Source organism: Nuphar pumila, chromosome 5 (assembly GCF_984573655.1).
Source record: "Nuphar pumila chromosome 5, dmNupPumi1.hap1.1, whole genome shotgun sequence".
NCBI lineage: Eukaryota > Viridiplantae > Streptophyta > Magnoliopsida > Nymphaeales > Nymphaeaceae > Nuphar > Nuphar pumila.
In genome coordinates this window covers 87237892-87251578 of record NC_143253.1, presented here as the reverse complement: position 1 = coordinate 87251578, position 13687 = coordinate 87237892, and positions in this window count along the sequence as shown.

Genomic DNA, 13687 nt, shown 5'->3' with positions numbered 1-13687 from the left:
CTTCTTCGCGAAAGCTTTGTCCTTTCAGAAGAAATACTGGAGGTATTCCAAAGTAATTCTTTTGTGTAATAAAGATTTTGAAATCAACAAATATTTAATGACAATTTGGCAAATTTTTCTTGAAATCCTTTGTGGAAGTGAACATTTGACGCATGACTCAATGCATCCATGACAGAAATTTTCTTCTCCTTTCCCCAAAGGAGAAGATTTAGAAATTGGAAATAGGAATTACTCCTCTCTTCTCTAAAGAGGAGGTGTTTGCAAAACGAACTTTCGAAGAGAAATTAAGCTTTCCTCAAAACTTCCTAACATTAAGCTTCTCTTATGAAAGGGGCCCGATAATGGTGAGGTCGGTGAATTGGTCATGAAGGAGCGAGTCCATCGCACTCTTCCTGAAAAGAGGGTCCTTCATAATGAAATGGCCTAGTATGAAATTGTGATCACAAGGAAAGCGAACTTCCGTCGATGCTCTCTCTGAACTACGAGTTCCTTGTATGAAATTGGAATTTTGTTTTGCAAACGGTTCACAAAGATACGAGTCCCTTCAAACTCTCCCTGAAAAGAGACTAAGTGAACAAAAGATAGCATGCGAAAAGAATGAGCTCCCCCAAACTCTCCTTATGAAAAGGGTTTCTCGCAAGAGAAATGTTTGAAATTGGTATTGAGTGACCAAAAGGTCGAAATTGGAAATTAAAAATATGAATATTGAAATTTGAAATTTGAATTTTGAGTTTTGAATTTGGAAATTGGAAAATTGGATATTTGAAACTTTAAATCTGAAATTTGAAATTTGAAATTGAAGATTGGAAAATTGGAAATTGAAATTTTGATTTTAGAAATTAGAAATTGGAAATTTGAAATTTGAAATATGAAACTTGAAATTGGAAATTGGAAATTGGAAATTGGAAATTAGAAATTGGAAATTGGAAATTGGAAATTGGAAATTGGAAATTGGAAATTGGAAATTGGAAATTGGAAATTGGAAATTGGAAATTGGAAATTGGAAATTGGAAATTGGAAATTGGAAATTGGAAATTGGAAATTGATTGACCTGAAGGTCGCAATTGGAAATTGGATGCCCTGAAGGCCGAAATATGAATACTGTTTTTTGAAAATGTGTAAACATTGGATTTTGAAAATATACTGGTTCGAGCACTGGGTTTTGAAAGATATATCAGCTCGAGCTCTAGATTTTGAAAGCATACCTTGTTTTTGAATTGATACTTGAAATTTTGAAAGAGGCCTATGCTCTCAAAGTATTTGGGAATTATAATGAGAATGTTAGTCGGGGTCTCAGGGTTTATCCCTTATCCTGAATGGGTATTGAATTTGATGCAGAAGTCTGCCAATGAATACCGACGTCGATGAATGCAGATGTATGCGGATATGAAAATGATATAACATGAGTGCACATGTGATGTCTTTTTTTTAAATGGTTATAATTTTGAAAAGATTTTTAAATGTAAAACATGTGAAAACCAGACATCAAATAATAAAAACCGGTTCTCACTAGTGGATGAGACCGGGTCGAACTCAGGGAACGGGAATATTTCGTATTCAAGTACACAAATCTAAACTAATCTTTATTGCCAAATTATTTGAAATGTAAAATGTTCAAGAAAGGTAAAAACAACTAACTATTACAACAAATGAATACCCTTCGTAGAGGGCGTAAAGTGCAATATTTACAAACCCAATTAAATTCCTAATTCTAAACTAAAAAGTAAAAAGAAGCTTTATTCTTCATACTTCGTGTCACGTAATCACTTCCGCTCCAATCCCATGCAATCCTGCACAAGTCCAACGAAACACGAGCAGTACACAAAAGAAAAACAAAAACTAACTAACTAAATGTTAATACTGAAATGACAATTCATTAAGAAATTTTAAGACTAATTGTAATATCAAAAACTAACAATATTTTCTTAACTAAGTAATACTAACTGCTAATTAACTAAGTAATCTAATTACAACTAACAACTAACTTAATCACTATTATCAAAACACTTCGTAAAAATCAGTGAGACACTTAGTAAAATACATGTAAAATTCAGTGAAATTCAGTAATTCAATCAATGAAGTTCAATCAATGAATTTTAACATCCCATATATGATACCATTACCAAACTGTAATAGACTTCAGATTTTCAACTTTAATCAAAATCCACTTAATAATCAACAAAACTCAAATCTGATATAGTGAATATCAGTAAAAAAATTCTGGTAATCAGATTTGAAGTTTACTGATATAGTGAATATCAACACTCTCGATGATACAACTTACATAGGTGGAATTAGTTGGAGATCAGTAAAACACTATACTCTAAGGAATTTTAACAACCGATCACCAGAAAAATCAGTAAAACTGAGTCACAATTCATTCACCGGAAGAAAAAAAACAGAAAAACTGATTCAAAAATCAGGGGATTCCGGCAGAGATTCAGCCGATTACTGGAATTACTTTGATCAGTAATCCGATATTTTCCATTTGAAGATCAAACAATGTAACTCAGGAATCACTTGGAGATATTTGATCCAGACATCTAATCATTCACACTCAAGCAATCTAGCACCGAAAAACTCATTCAAACTGGACTTCATCTGCAGGAACTCAGATTTCAATTCATATGATCGACAGAATTTTAGTCACAATTCATCTACTTCTAATATTGATTTAGATTCAATATACAGAAATTTCTTCAGCAGATTCCGATCAAGAATTTTTTTATCAAAAATTAATGCAAGAAGTGATCAAAATTCTTCATCAGAATACTATTCCGGTAGACCCTGTCAATCGCCGGATTCCTCTTCAGACATTTTTTTCTTTTTTATGTTTTCTTTCTTTTTTTTTTTTCAAATTAACATTCAAACATTATAAAGATTAACATTCAGAAAGATAAAGAAGAAGAAGAAGAAGAAGAAGAAGAAGAAATCTGAAAACTTACCGTGAAATGAAAAAAAAAAACAGGGAAGAGGTGGCCTCCACCTCATGCGCTGCCGCCGATTGAGGAAGCTCCCTGCCACCGGATGAAGAAGATAGGATGATGGAAGAAGAAGAAAAAGTAGGAGATGAAAAAAAAAATGCGGCAACTGGGAGAAAGGGGCAAGGGAAGAAAATCAGAGGGAGAAGGGGAAGTTTTGGCGCACAGGATGAGAGCCCCCATTTTTTTCTGTTTTTTGGGTTTTTAAAGAGCCCAAACCGGCTGGAACCGGTTTGTAACAGAAAATTTTTCAGTTTTAAAAAAAATCCAAACCGGTTCCAGCCGGTTTGGTTATTATTTTTTTTCAGTTTTCTTTCAGGGATGCAACCGGTTCAGGCCGGTTTGTGTTATTATTTTTTTTCAGTTTTTTTTCAATTTTCAAAAATCACAAACCATGTAATGGTTTGTTTTTATTAATTTTTTTAATTTCAAAAATCTACAACAAACTATTTAAAAGTTTTTATTTGCTAAAAACTCAAAACCTCATTTGATTATTATTATTTTATTATTATTTTTTCTAAAAAATATAACTATTCTAATCTATATATTTAATATTTTTTTTCTTCTTTTCTATAAAGAAAACCAAAATGATTTAACTAAATTTCAAAATGAAACTATGTTTCTCTATTTTTTTTATTTTTTTTATTTTTTTATTAACAACTAAAACTACTACGTAAATACAAACATTAAAATATGTACTAAAATGCAAAATAAAGCTACTTTTTCAAGCATTTTCTAATTTTCAATCATTTTAGCTCATTTACTCAAAAACTAACATAAAATTGGGTTTTTGAAACATTATTTTATAAAATCATGCATATTTTAATGTTAATTAACCTTGAATTATATGCATGATCAACATGCGTGTAAAATAAGAGATTTGTTTATCCTGCTTGCATATAGGGTATTTATAGATAAAGGCAAAAATTTAAAATGCCCCAGTATAACTAGGAAAGAAGAATTTGATCATTATTCAAAGAGAATTTTGGAGGAATTACAAAGGATAAGACATGATTTAAGTATAGAATTTTTTCAAATGTCGAGCATTGATGGGATCTGGTAATTCCACTCCGTCGGCATTGATGAGTCAATATGAGTTATGAGGTAATGCCTCTTTGACAACATAGGGACCTTCCAAATTGGGTGACCACTTGCCACCCGGGCGGTGTTTGAGATAAGTCGTTGATCTGTGTACTAGATCATTGACTGAGAATTTCCTTTCAATGACAGATTTTGCATATTATCTGGCTATCCTTTGACGATATGATTGAGCGTGCTCTGCTTCTCTGAGTCTTCTTTCATCTAGCAAATCAAGTTGTACTAGCCGTTGTTGCTAATACTGATCAAGAGGTAATTCTAGAAGTGATGCAAATTTCAGAGCAGGTTTCTGAACATGTAGAGGCAGTACTACTTCAGTTCCGTAGACAAGTTCTGACGGAGTAGCATTAGTTGGAGTTCGAATGGTGGTTCTATACTCCCACAACACATCATGAATCTTTTCATGCCAGTCACAGCCTGTCTCCAGAGTTCGCTGCAGGATTCGGATCAGAATCTTATTGGTGGCCTCTGCTTGACCATTTCCTTGAGGATAATAAGGAGCGGAGAAATGACGATGAATTCTGAACTTTGAGCAGAACGTCCTCATTCTCTCATTTTTGAAGTGACTGTCATTGTGAGACACAATATCATGCGGTATGCCGAAACGTCATAAGATATTCTTGTGGACGAATGAGACTACATGTCGACCTTCTACTGTGCGTAGAGTGACTGCTTCTACCCATTTAGTAAAATATTCTGTTGCGGCAAGAAAATATTTGTGACCATTTAAGGCAGAAGGAGTAATGGGGCCTACGACATCAAAAGCCCACATGGAAAATGGCATGGTGAGATGACAAATTGCAAGTATGTTGCCGCCGATTGAGGAAGCTCTCTGCCACCGGATGAAGAAGATAGGATGATGGAAGAAGAAGAAGAAGTTGGAGATGAAAAAAAAAAATCCGGCAACTGGGAGAAAGGGGCAAGGGAAGAAAATCAGAGGGAGAAGGGGAAGTTTTGGCGCACAGGATGAGAGCCCCCATTTTTTTCTGTTTTTTGGGTTTTTAAAGAGCCCAAACCGGCTGGAACCGGTTTGTAACAGAAAATTTTTCAGTTTTAAAAAAAATCCAAACCGGTTCCAGCCGGTTTGGTTATTATTTTTTTTTTCAGTTTTCTTTTAGGGATGCAAACCGGTTCAGGCCGGTTTGTGTTATTATTTTTTTTTTTCAGTTTTTTTTCAATTTTCAAAAATCACAAACCATGTAATGGTTTGTTTTTATTATTTTTTTTATTTTCAAAAATCTACAATAAACTATTTAAAAGTTTTTATTTGCTAAAAACTCAAAACCTCATTTGATTATTATTATTTTATTATTATTTTTTCTAAAAAATATAACTATTCTAATCTATATATTTAATATTTTTTTTCTTCTTTTCTATAAAGAAAACCAAAATGATTTAACTAAATTGCAAAATGAAACTATGTTTCTCTATTTTCTTTATTTTTTAATTTTTTATTAACAACTAAAACTACTACGTAAATACAAACATTAAAATATGTACTAAAATGCAAAATAAAGCTACTTTTTCAAGCATTTTCTAATTTTCAATCATTTTAGCTCATTTACTCAAAAACTAACATAAAATTGGGTTTTTGAAACATTATTTTATAATAAAATCATGCATATTTTAATGTTAATTAACCCTGAATTATATGCATGATCAAATACCCCCATGCTTATGTTTTGCTAGTCCTCAAGCAAATTAGAAAAATGCATGAAATGAAAACTATCACCTAACTCACTTTCGTAGGAATCACGGTTGCATTTAGCTTATGCAACAAGCCATTTCAACCCCTGGGTTACCCCAGTGGACGAGTAAGGTCTCGTGAGGGTTTGTAGTGATGCTACCCACAAACATCTCTGTCATGTATGCATAATATTACACATCCTCATAAGCAGTAGGTAATTAAAGACTTTGTTTTCACAAATATTTCCTGTTATTTCAAAATCAAAATATAATTAGAGTCTTTTATATACCACCACAGAAAAGAATTTCTTTCACTTTTCTAAATATCACAATTATTTATGTTTTATTCTTAGAAAATCCAATAAAAACATATTATTATTTACTTATTCTCACTCATATGTTTTCTGCACAGGTTTTCTCAATCACACTTCTAAGCACTGAACTTTTCTATCTTTTTCAGCTTTTTCTCGATTTTTTCATTTTTTCACGCTTTTTCTTTTTGCGCACTCATTCTTCTCTTATAGCTTGCGTGTGGTCTGCTTTTATGCCTTGTGCAATGTCAATATCTTCTATACTTTTTCAATGCATACCAAAAGATATCAACTAAGACATAAAAGTGACTTCCTTCATTCACCTTTGCAACATGAGAGTCAAACATTTCAACTTGTATCTGTTCTCAGCTACTTAGGATCACGAAGTTTTCCACTCTCCTTTTCAAAATGGAATTAAAAGTTTCAACTTACATCTAAGTTCCATCTACTACGGATTATGGAATTATCCAAACAATCTAACGCATGCTTTTTCTCACTTTTTTCTTTTGAGCTCATTTTTACGCTTTTGTTCATTTGCTTAGTTTTTCAAAAATACAACTGTGCATATTCATATTTGCAATTCAAAGTAAATTCTAACATGTATTTATCATCATTTCTTTGAAATCCGCATAAACAACCATAATTTTTAGATCTATGTCAGAAAAAAATTTCGTGGGGCTTAAAAATTCTCTAAAAATATCAAATTTTAAATAACATTCATATAAGTTCAAACTCTTTCTTTAAAAACCTACTTTTCATGAAAGATGTGTAAACATGTGCAAGAACGTAGACAAAAATATTCTGGTGAGCTACTACACCCTCCCCTCATGCTTGAATGACACTGTCCCAGTGGCACTCCCCCATGCTTATGTGAAACTACGTGAATGCACATGAGATGAAATCAATGAAGGAAAGAAAGTAAACTCAATGAAATCTAAAATGTGACAATATGCCTACACTCATCATGATCTATGCATTATGCACAAGAACTATATGAAAGTAAACTAAATTTTTTTTTTTTATGAATATTTATAAAATCTTAAAATATATACAAACATGTGTGAGCCCTAAACTTCTAAAAGATCAACATCCTCAATGTCTTGTCCTATCACAGTATCTGAGATATAAGGCTTCAGCCGTTGCCCATTTACTTTAAAAATTGCACCCGTGCGAGGGTCAAAAAGATCTATCGCTCCATATGGAAACACCCTATGCACAACAAATGGACCATTCCATCTTGACTTCAACTTGCCTGGAAAAAGATGAAGACGCGAATGATAAAGCCATAGCTTTTGCCCAGGCTCGAACTGTTTCCTAACAATATATCGATCATGAAAATGTTTAGTTCGAGCCTTGTAAATCTTTGCACTCTCATAGGCCTCATTACGCAATTCCTCTAACTCACTCAACTGTAATTTTCTCTCGACTCCAGCTTGGGTCATATTGAAATTGAATTTTTTTATAGCCCAATATGCTCTATGTTCTAACTCAACAAGAAGATGGCAAGGTTTCCCGAAAACTAATCGAAATGGTGACATACCAATCGGGGTTTTGAAAGCAGTCCTATAAGCCCACAAGGCATCATCAAGGCGCTGAGACCAATCCTTGCGGTCTGGTCTGACTGTCTTTTCAAGAATCCTCTTTATCTTCCTGTTAGAGACCTCAACTTGGCCACTGGTCTGCGGATGGTAAGGTGTAGCAATCCGATGATGCATAGAATATTTCTTAAGTAAGGAAGTTACTTGCACATTACGAAAGTGCGTACCACCATAAATGATGATCGCTCTAGGAACTCCGAACCGACTAAAAATGTTGTGCTTGATAAATCGAAGCACCTCTTTATGATCATTGGTCCGGGTGGCCACAGCCTCGACCCATTTTGAAACATAATCAACTGCCACTAAAATATATGTAAATCCAAACGATGGCGGAAAAGGACCCATGAAATCAATGCCCCAAACATCAAAAATCTCCACAATCAGAATAGGTAAAAGAGGCATCATGTCGCGCTTGGTAATGCGACCTGTTTGCTGACATCGCAAACACTTCCTACAGAATTCGTGAGCATCTCTATGAAGTGTGGGCCACCAAAATCCAGACTAAAGGACCTTTGCGACGGTCTTCCGACTAGAAAAATGACCTCCACAAGCTAAAGAATGACAAAAAGATAAAATGGAATGATACTCTTCTTCGGGCACACATCTCCGAATCATCTGGTCCGGGCATGATCTAAATAATTCTGGTTCCTCCCAAAAATAATTCTTCACTTGCGCAAAAAAACTATCTCTCTCATTTCGGTTCCAGTGCGCAGGATACTCTCTAGTAACCAGGAAATTTATGATATCTGCGAACCAGGGTAAATGCTTGACATGAAATAACTGCTCATCCGAAAAAGAATCAACAATCTGTCCTTGATCAATAGATGAATCCATAGTCAGTCTGGACAGATGATCTGCTACAAGGTTCTTACATCCTCTTTTATCTTGAATCTCGAGATCAAATTCTTGTAACAGAAGAATCCAACGAATGAGACGCGGTTTAACATCCTTTTTACTCATCAAATATATCAATGCAGCATGATTTGAGTAAATGATAACTTTAGAGCCTAACAAATATGATCGAAACTTCTCAAGTGCAAATACAATGGCTAGTAACTCCTTCTCAGTGGTAGTATAATGCATTTGTGTGTCAGAAAGAGACCTACTAGCATAATGAATAACATGAGATCGTTTCTCAACCTTCTGACCTAAAATTGCTCCAACCGCGTAATCTGAAGCGTCACACATAATCTCAAATGGCACTGACCACTCAGGTGATCTGAGAATAGGAGCAGTGGTCAGTGCTTCCTTTAGGGCTAAGAATGCCTTCAGACAGGCATCATCAAACACAAACGACTGGTCTTTCGACAACAGGTTACACAACGGTCTAGAAATCTGACTAAAATCCTTAATGAACCGTCTATAGAAACCTGCATGCCCTAAAAATGAACGCACTTGCCTCACAGAGGTCGGTGGAGCTAATATGACAATGGTCTCCACTTTGGCCTTATCGACCTCAATACCTCTCTCGGACACAATATGTCCAAGAACAATCCCCTGTTGTACCATGAAATGACTCTTTTCCCAACTAAGCACTAGATTTGTCTCCCTACAGCGCTGAAGTACACGAGATAACTTTTGGAGACAATCGTCAAAAGAAGAGCCATAAACCGAGAAATCGTCCATGAAAATCTCAAGGACATCATCCATCATGTCGGAGAAAATCGCCATCATACATCTCTGAAATGTAGACGGGGCATTACAAAGCCCAAATGGCATCCTCCTATACGCAAATGTACCATAGGGACAGGTAAATGTCGTCTTCTCCTGATCCTCGGGATGAACGGCCACCTGGTTATATCCTGAATATCCATCTAAAAGGCAATAATACTGTTGGCCTGCAAGTCTTTCTAAAATCTGGTCGATGAACGGTAACGGGAAATGATCCTTCCTAGATGCACTGTTCAACTTCCTATAGTCAATACATACTCGCCATCCTGTAGTAGTCCTCATGGGAATGCTCTCTCCTTTCTCATTCTTCTCCACAGTGAGCCCAGACTTTTTGGGAACAACCTGGGTAGGACTCACCCATTGACTGTCGGAGATGGGATAAATGATCCAAGCGTCTAACAATTTAACTACTTCCTTCTTCACCACTTCTTTCATGTGAGGATTTAGTCTTCTTTGCGCTTCTCTTGAGGGTTTAGCTCCCTCATCCATAATGATCCGATGCATACAAAAGGAGGGGTCAATCCCCTTTAAATCCGCAACAGACCATCCAATAGCTTCCTTGTGCTCATGCAAGACCTGTAACAACTGATGCTCCTGTGAATTTGTCAGGTCTGCAGAAATAATAACTGGGAGAGTCTGCTCTTTTCCTAGAAAAACATACTTGAGTGAAGCTGGTAAAGGCTTCAACTCCAACTCTGAGGGACTCTCTATCGATGGTTTTGCGGGCTTCTCAGCTAACTCTGGAAGTGGTTTGAAATGCCAAGTCCAACTGACATTATCTGTCTCACTATCTATCATATCAAGGCGATCCTCTTTGAATGATTCATCATCCTCCTCTTGAGGTGGATCACTCAACAACCAAGCATGCTCAACTTCTATAAGATCCTGAATGATATCAACCTCAAAAGAAGCTTCCTTAGTGTCAGACTCCATCGATGCACAAAAAATGTTCAGCCTCATTTTCCTATTTCCAAATGAAACATCCATCTCACTAGTGCGGCAATTAATGCACGCATTGGCAGTAGCTAGGAAAGGGCGACCAAGAATAATAGGAGTCTGTCTGATGCTATCAACTCCCTCCATATCTAATATAACGAAGTCGACAGGGAAATAACAATCCTCCACCTTGACTAAAACATCTTCAAGTATCCCTCTCAGGACCTTAATCGATCTATTCGCAAGCTGAAGCGTCATAGGTGTAGGTTTCATCTCTTTCAATCCAAATTTGTCATAGAAGAAACCCGGCAAAATGTTAACACTTGCCCCAAGGTCAAGCAAAGCACGCTCAACAGTGATGTTTCCTATGACACATGAGATGATAGGGGTCCCTGGGTCCTTAAGTTTAGGTGGGGTTTGGTGTTGTAATACTGCGCTTATCTGCTCAGTCAAATATATTTTCTTCTGCGCATGGGACCTCAACTTCCTTTTCTGCGTACAAAGCTCTTTGAGGAACTTTGCATATGCAGGGACTTGCTGAATGGCATCTAGTAAGGGGAGGTTTATCTGAACGTGCTTGAATATCTCAAGCATCTCTTGCATGTTCACTCCCGACTTACCTAGTACTCTCGGTTTCTCTAACGCCTCAGGAAAGGGGGATTTGGGAATATGGGTTATGGAAGGCTCAAATGGAAGAACCCTCTCGCTTTCCTGAGGTAAAACATTAGGGACAGACTGCTTCTTACTTATCTTCTATCTTTCTTCTGCAGCCTCCCTCGAATGGTACTGCTTCCCACTTCTAAGGGTCACTACTGCTTGAGCCTGCTCTTGATGTGTATCTGTCATATGCAAACTCTGCAGAGGTTCTTTACCCCTAGGGTTAACTACGCGCTGGCTAGGCAATGCCCCCTCACTTCTCCTGCAAAGTGTCTCTGCAAGTTGCCCCATTTGGGTCTCTAATTTTGCAATAGATTGGGTATGTGAGCTCAAATTCGCCTTAATATCTGAAAATGCTTGTAGCATCTTGTCCTCGAAAGACTGACTATGCGAAGGCTCCTGAAAATGGGGTTGAGTATAAGCAGGTTGGGCTGGAGGATCATTGGATCTGTGAAATCCAGGTGTATAACCACCTTGCCTGGATTGACTCTGGGAAGGGTTAGGGGCTTGGGCCTGTGAGTTACGCCATGAGAAATTTGGATGGTTTCGCCAGCCCGGGTTGTAAGTATTGGCAAATGGATTGGGTGCGGGCCTAGCAAAGTTTTGAGCCATCTGAGCTTGCTCTTGGACAAACTCAGGGTACTGTGGCGCATCTGGACACTGGAGAACATGGTGTGCAGGACTCGCACACAACTCACACACCTGCATGGCAAGAGAGGGACCCAACAACAACTGATCTAATTTCTGGGACAGTTGGTCTACCTTGTTGCTCAACTCAAGGTTCATCCCTATCTCGAAAATACCTTCCTTCTTATTGCTATCCTGTACAGGTGCAGCTCTATCAGACCGTGAAGTTGTCGCATGGTGCATCAAATTCTCGCTTAATGTCTCAAAGAGCAACCACGCTTCATCCTCACTTTTGAGCATGAAAGTGCCCCCACATGCGGCATCAACCATTTGACGATTCTTCTCAGTAAGACCATCATAGAAATATTGCACCAGTTGCCAGCGAGGCACCTGGTGGTGGGGACACTTGCGGAGAAGATCCTTCATCCTCTCCTAAGTCTCGTGGAACATTTCCCCCTCTATTTGCGAAAAGCTGGTGATGGCCTTTCGATACTGGTTCGTCTTACCGATTGGGAAATATTTTTTTAAAAATTCTCTTTGCATATGTTCCTAAGTGGTAATTCAAACTGTATCTAATGCCTTCAGCCAGTGTTTGGCTTTATCCTTCAGTGAGAAGGGAAACAGGGTCAACCTCATAGCATCATCTCCAAAGTTGTTGATTCGTACTGTCGAACAAATCTCTAAGAATTCATCAAGATGATGATATGGGTCTTCATTGCTAAGGCCATAAAATGAGGGTAACATTTGGATTACACTGGCCTTAATCTCAAACTGATTCGCTCCTACATCAGGTCTTGTGATGCAGAAGGCGGGAGTATAGGTGTTAGGCATGAAGTACTCCCTAAGAGGACGAGTAATCTGCTGATTCTCAGCCATGGTTGCAGATCTTTGGGCTCTCCTAATAAGGGACTCGGGGTCCTCAATCGGCTCTACCAGCTCAGTGTCAAGTGAGTGTCGCCCTTGCATACACCTCGTAGAAGACTGGTGTAGCTCACGTCCTAACTTTGGGTTTTCTACCTAACTAATGCACTACGCGGCCAAACCACGCAAACCACAAAGCGAGTAAACTAAAAGCAACAAAAACTAAACAATCACCACGCAAGTAAACATAACAGAGATGATGCAAAAGAAATATAAAGTCTATGTGTACGGTACCAATCGTACACAGTCACCTCTAAGGGAATCCTAGTAGGTGGGTTGTGCAGAAAAGTAAGCTCGTCTCTAAGATATGCACATACGTGGTTCTAAACCTAAATGCAAACAAATACTAGGCAATAAAGCGAATACTAATATTACGCCGTTCCCCGGCAACGGCGCCAAAAATTTATTGTCTTTTTTTTAAATCGTTGTAATTTTGAAAAGATTTTTAAATGTAAAACATGTGAAAACCAGACATCAAATAATAAAAACCGGTTCTCACTAGTGGATGAGACCGGGTCGAACTCAGGGAACGGGAATATTTTGTATTCAAGTACACAAATCTAAACTAATCTTTATTGCAAAATTATTTGAAATGTAAAATGTTCAAGAAAGGTAAAAACAACTAACTATTACAACAAATGAATACCCTTCGCAGAGGGCGTAAAGTGCAATATTTACAAACCCAATTAAATTCCTAATTCTAAACTAAAAAGTAAAAAGAAGCTTTATTCTTTGTACTTTGTGTCACGTAATCACTTCCGCTCCAATCCCATGCAATCCGGCACAAGTCCAACGAAACATGAGCAGTACACGAAAGAAAAACAAAAACTAACTAACTAAATGTTAATACTGAAATGACAATTCATTAAGAAATTTTAAGACTAATTGTAATATCAAAAACTAACAATATTTTCTTAACTAAGTAATACTAACTGCTAATTAACTAAGTAATCTAATTACAACTAACAGCTAACTTAATCACTATTATCAAAACACTTCGTAAAAATCAGTGAGACACTTAGTAAAATATATGTAAAATTCAGTGAAATTCAGTAATTCAATCAATGAAGTTCAATCAATGAATTTTAACATCCCATATATGATACCATTACCAAACTGTAATACACTTCAGATTTTCAACTTTAATCAAAATCCACTTAATAATCAACAAAACTCAAATCTGATATAGTGAATATCAGTA